The sequence below is a fragment of the Tenrec ecaudatus genome, chromosome 17 (assembly GCF_050624435.1).
Source record: "Tenrec ecaudatus isolate mTenEca1 chromosome 17, mTenEca1.hap1, whole genome shotgun sequence".
Classification (NCBI taxonomy): Eukaryota; Metazoa; Chordata; class Mammalia; order Afrosoricida; family Tenrecidae; genus Tenrec; species Tenrec ecaudatus.
The window spans coordinates 5,046,429-5,052,511 of record NC_134546.1 but is presented as its reverse complement, the minus strand read 5'-3'; the positions used below and the strand labels follow the sequence as shown (position 1 = coordinate 5,052,511).

At 45.4% G+C, this 6,083-nt stretch overlaps 1 non-coding gene across 1 annotated transcript; it reads left to right on the top strand.

Moving 5' to 3' along the window:
* The first annotated feature begins 925 nt into the window (after positions 1-925).
* On the top strand, positions 926-1,006 carry TRNAK-CUU (transfer RNA lysine (anticodon CUU)). The gene has a single exon. It is a non-coding gene; the product is annotated as a tRNA-Lys (tRNA).
* Positions 1,007-6,083: the final 5,077 nt, after the last annotated feature.

Below are 6,083 nucleotides of genomic sequence, written 5' to 3'. Positions count from 1 at the left end.
GAGAGGATTATGAGTGAAGGGATGGAATCTAGTCTGTCAATCCAATTATAGCCAATGAGGCTTCTGTGTGGGCATGGCCTCCTGAGAGTTCTGGGAAATCTGGTATTTCCTCCTTAGAGGTGGGAGACTTTCTGCTCACACTCTGGGAGACATAGCAGCTGACAAGACACGTGGACACACTCTGATGCAGAGACCCTTGCCAGTGCTGACATGTTTCCAATGACTCTGGATCCAAAGACTTTCTACCCACTGACCTGTGATCTTCTACATTCTGCATCACTACATGTTTCGTGAGTCCAAAGAAGACTTTATAGATTGGTATCGAACAGATGGGCTAATACCAGACTTATGGGCTTGGTTTGGACAGGATTGGGATGCTTTCTCGGTGTTCAGTTGCTCTTGTATATAAGTCTCTTTCTTATACACATATGTGTGTCCATGTATTTGTTTTTCTAGTTGACCCAGGCTAACATACCCACCGTGAAGGTCTTTCTCCTTTTCCTTGACTCTCCAATTGACCGAGCACGCTGTCCATCTCCAGGGACTGGTCCCTTCAGATAACATGTTCAAAGTCCTTGAGATGAATGAGGTCTCACCACCTTCCCTGATCCAGAGCATCCTGGCTAGACTTCTTTCAAGGTAAATTTTCTTATTCTTTCAGTTCATGGTAATGTCAGTGTTCTCTACCAATGTCATAATGCAAATGCATCCATTCATCTTGATTCATTGCCCAGTTTTCACATGTTTATGAAATCATGGGTAAAAAGAATGCCATGACTTAGGTCACGCACACCTCAGTGCTCAAAGGGCCGTCTTTACCGTTTAGCATTTTAAGAGGGTCTTCATGGCAGCTTTTCACAACACAAGTCATTTGATTTCTGGGATTCTGCTTCCATGGGTATTATCTGTGGGATTCAAACAAGAGGGCATTCTTGGCTAGCTCAGTTGGTAGAGCATGAGACTCTTAATCTCAGGGTCGTGGGTTTGTGCCCCACATTGGGTGCCATATGTCAGGGCAGCCAGATCCTAACAAATCATCAAAGCCAGCAGGCACAATTGTACAGGATGACGGGAAAATTACAGTAAAGACACAGAGAATAAGAGAGACAGAAGAGAGAGTGAAATAAAGAAGTCAGACACATTCCATGGTAGCATGCTCACCTTAACCCCGCTTGATGGTCCACGTGGAGATCTGGAGACCAGAGAGGAGCACAAGGGAAAAGAAACAGGGAAGGAGGACAGGAAAAGAGGGTTCAGGGCCAGAGAGGGGGGCCTGGGGCTGAGAAGAGAGCATCTTTATTGTTTGGGGGTTTTTATGGATAGTCATGCAGATTCAGGAGTTATATAAGTCACAAGGTGGATGAGAATCACAGTAAAGTCCCTGAGCCCACAGGTGAGGAAACCTAATGCCTGCACTGGGGGAAGACATGACGGGGGATGGATGCCTTGGTGGGAGAGATCATCAATGAATGCCTGCCTCTACAGGGAGACAGAATCAACCCTATGCTCACTTTAAGGCAGCAGAGCTGTTAGGAGAGAATCTGTGGGCATGGCATTTGTTAGTTTCCCAGAAACGTCTGCTTATCGTGATACTGTTTATGGTCAGTCCACTTGTGAGGAGTTTGGTTTTCTTTACAGGGAGCTACAATCATACTGGAGGTTGCAGTCCTTGATCTTCACCAGTCCACAAGCAAGGTGTGTCCTTTGATTATTGCAGTTTGTTAATGAGCCGCCTTTTCCTTCTTCATCCAGTCAATGTCCCAAAGCGTTTGCTCAGCACACAGATTGAATAGGCAGGCAGGCAGGTTATACTTCCAGTGCGCACTACCTCTTCTTCAAGACAGGTGTGCATCTGTAAAGTGACGCCTTTTGAAAACAGGGCAGAGCACACCTCTGCTCTGAGCCACGTGGGTCCTCCCGGAATCAGAATGGATGTGAGTATATTCAATATTTGTAAATCAAAATTTCTCATTAAGAACTATTGATCGATGTCCTGGTTTGATCTAAATCATCTGCTGTTCTGTTTTCTCCCCACACCCACCATGTGCACAACAAACTTTGGAGGCAGCTGGAGCCGAGGTTACCATTTTCATGATTTCCTCAGCTCTCAGAGAGGATGGTCTACCGATGCCGGTATATGGTTCCTCTGTATTATTAGTGCTCAGAAAGCAACAGGACTTAAATATCTGCTTCATTTAATGAAGAAGTGATCTGTATGACCTATAAGAAGTTAAGGGCGAATAAGAGAAAATGCAACCCGTTCCCACTTAACCATCGTACAAGGAAGCGCTCTCATGTAGTCCGAAGAAGAGAAAGACAGGTTTCGCTTCCATCATAGACTTGGAAGATCCGCTCTGAAGTTTCACAAAGAAGCCCATGCCTTTTCCTTCCATCAGTGTTCTGCATTCTGTTGTGGGTCTTGGGTTCTGAGCACATTTTCCCTTCTGAGTTAAGAGTGATAAGGCTGAATTATATCCAAATCTAGCAAGGGACCCACCTGGATTTCCAACTTCCTCCAGCAATCAGGATGAAGCTTGTACAAGAGCATCCAATGAGAGACCCGTCAGCTCTTCTCTCCCCCAAATGAATTTAAGTTTTCAATTTAAACCACACTGGGGTCTTTGTTCTCTGCTTTCCTAAGGCAACCTTGTCTCCCCTTGAGTCTGTCACCAGGCTTGGCCTAGCACAGCATCCATTTATCCCTTTGACATTTTGGCCACTCTCATAGCACTTGAGCAAAACCGTCTTCAGAGAAAACTCTGGGCGTCTCTTGGCACTCTGCGCTGCTTGATGCCATTAGGGAGCAAGGAAAGCAAGTGAGAACGTGAGTAGGATCTTACCCTGGAGCAGGGTATTTCAGCATAGTGATAAAATCATCAGGAACACCCACCTTTGCAATACAATTAGTTGAGTGGCATTCGTGGTGTCGTGTACCAGCAGTTGAGTGAGGTAGACTTCCATTTTTGGTATTAATACTGGAGGGCCCTGGGTAACTCTGGAATGAGACACTGTGGTGATGCAGTGGTTAAGAGTGTGGCTGCTTCTGGGTCAGCAGTTTAGATCCACGAGCCATTCTATGAAGGAGCTCTGGTGGTCTCCGGATTAAGCATTGGCCAGCTAACCACCAGGTCCAAAGTTCAAAACCAACCACTCCTCAGAAGAAAGAAAGGACATTGTACTCCTGTCACACGTTATGGTCTCAGAAACCCATCGGGGCAGTCCCACCCCATCCTATAGGGTCACTGTGAGTTGAGGTCTTATTTGTTTGTTTGGTTGTTTTGAGTCACTTTGAGAGAAAGAGTCGGCAGTTTGCAGACTTGAACATGCTACAGGGCAGTTCCATTCCATCCTATGTCCAAATCATAGGATGCCTATGAATCGACTCGAGGGTAATGGTTTCAGTTTTATAATCTGAAAGGAGACTTTAGATTTCTCACTTTGGAAGACCAAACCCTTCTACGGCACATACCCCGCCCCTTGTTTCCTTCGTCTTTTTGTTGTCAGTCATTGGGCCTCTGCCTTGGTTAAGCTGAGCTACTATACATTCTGCCCCTCCTGGGGAAAGCTGCTATCTAAAATGTCTGATCGCCCTGAGTTTTCCGCCTCTGAGGACTCTTCGGATCAACTCTCCTTCTCTGCACTGTGTGCTGAACATGAGTATGACAGCATGGTGAACTGCTTCACCAACATTTAGCAAGACAAGGTCTGCTTGTTTATTTGACAAACACTTACACGAATTAAATGCCTGGCACATAGCGTACTCTATGTAATCACCTGACAAGAGGAGAGCCTATTAATACTTTTAGATGTTGGGAAACTGAGGACTGCAAGGTTACGTATCTTGCCAGAAGTCACCGGGTGTAGGGGGAAGCAGGTATTCACAGGTAGAGGACCATCATTTATAAAGAAGTAAATAGACAACAGAATTCATGAGCACACGAAAAAGCAGTCCAATTGAAAAGCCAATGAACTTCTGATGGGGCTTTAGAGTTTGATTGCAGAATTCTCTGAAAGGGGTTGTTTGGGATATAATTAACATGACAACAAGAGAAAGACACAAGTCTTTGAGTGGCTAAATTTCTCTTTTTCCTCTTTTAAATGAGAAAGGCAGAATAAAAATCACATAAAATAACTGCTGAGTGAGTGGAGCTCTTGAGCTAAAGGACTTGTGCTGTGAAAAGTCTACTTTGCCTAGCAAACACTACCAAATAGTAAGACTGAAAGAGGAAACTTATTTTTCCCATATTCTAAAAAAAAAAAAAAAAAAAAAAGACCACTCAGCTCTGACTCCATGATTTTCCTGACAGTGGTGTGCATTCCGTGCGTTGGCTAGAACATCGAAGCAGGATGTCCACTACTTGTGGGGGTTCTCTTGCATTACCAGCAGCTCGCCTGGACTAGTAGAGATCCATGGGCATGCTCAACGATGTGAGCCATGGGTTCCGATGAGTAGTCCCAACCCTTTGTGAAGGGCGCAGTTACTTTCAGCACTAGCTGGAAGATTGGTGTCTTCAACTCGCCTGGACATGCCTCAAAGGATAGACATGGTGATCTTCTTCCAAAAGGCCCTGGTCCCGAGGATCTTATGGAGAAACTCTGCTCTGCACATGTAGGGTACCCGTGAGTCACAGTCTACTGCATGACACCTGGCAACAGGAATTGATGGTGAAAACAAGAATTGTAGGTCACATTCTCTTGATGCCAAGGCAAATCGATCCTGTGGCTCTAGACTGACCCCACAATCCCTCAGTCACGAGTCCCTTTGCCTAGAGAAACAATCTGCTCTGGAGAAAGTTGGCCACGTCAGCTGTTTCAAAGGCGTCCCAAAGGTAGCGTTGGAGACAGACCTTGGGCTCGGGAAGAAACGAGAAGGTACTAAGAGAGGACGGTAACCTGGCAATCGCCAGGCTAGAGAATATTGGGGCAATTGACTTCTTGAAGTGACTCCTTTTCCTGTCGTAAAGTAAATGTCGTTTTGGTATTTCCAATTCCCTTGGAATTGGAAAAGATTGACTTAGAGTTCTTGGTCTTCCTTTGCTTTGTGTATATGTTTGTTGTCGTGTGCCCTCCAGAGGTTTCTGACTCATCATAGCCCTATGGGACAGAACGACCCCATTCGGCTTTCCTAGGCTGAAATCGTTAAGGGAGAAGTCCAAGCAATTGTTGCTTTAGCAACCACACACTCAGCCACTGCGTCACAAGGAGTGCCACCTTGCATACACTCATGTCATCCAGTGGATTCCCTCTACAGGATGGAGTGGAGTAGAACTGCCCCTACGGGTTTCTGAGGCTGTAACTTTAGTGGAGTAGAAAGCCTTGACTTCCTCCCATGGAGTCACTGGTGGTTTAGAACAGCTGACCTTGCAGTTAGCAATCCATCACATAACACTAGAGCATCAGGACTCCTTTTACTACGCACGCAGCAGATGACACAGAAAACGCGAGCTTCATTGATGTGCTGGTCTAGATCTACCAAGAAGCAGAGGCCAACTCAGGATTCCATGCATATGAGATTTATTAAAAGAAATAAGAATGGGAAAGGAACCACCTGGGAAGAAGATGAAATATGATGATCCAAGCCTGGCACGCAGGAAGAAGGAAGGAAAGACAGACTGGGTGGAGTTGTCAACCACCATGCATCCCGAGGAAAGTGCAGCTAAGTCGTCCTGGAATCCTTGAGCCACATTTGCCATCTCGCAGGAATTGGCCTGCCTTGGTAATGTTGCCTGGCTTGATCTCAGTCTGGGAGCAGCCTGGCCCGTGGGAAGTACTGTCTCCATGCCAGGATAATGATGGGTCCCAATAAGCAGCTGAGGTCCTTCCGAGTTGTGTTTCCTGGAGACAGAGAGGCAATTATTGCTCCTTCGGCAAATTGCCATTATTTTGAAAAAGCAAAAGAAGGAGAAAAAAACCCAAAACCCTAGCAGTAGTATACATAGAATAGTAGAATACAGAGTCAGGGAATTTTCTATATGGGGTATTTGTTTTGTTTTTCTTTTACATTAAAATGAAGTCACATGAAGCAAAGCAAAGGGAAGTCATTTTAAAGTCGAAGATACTTGTTTCTGATTAAAAACAATTCT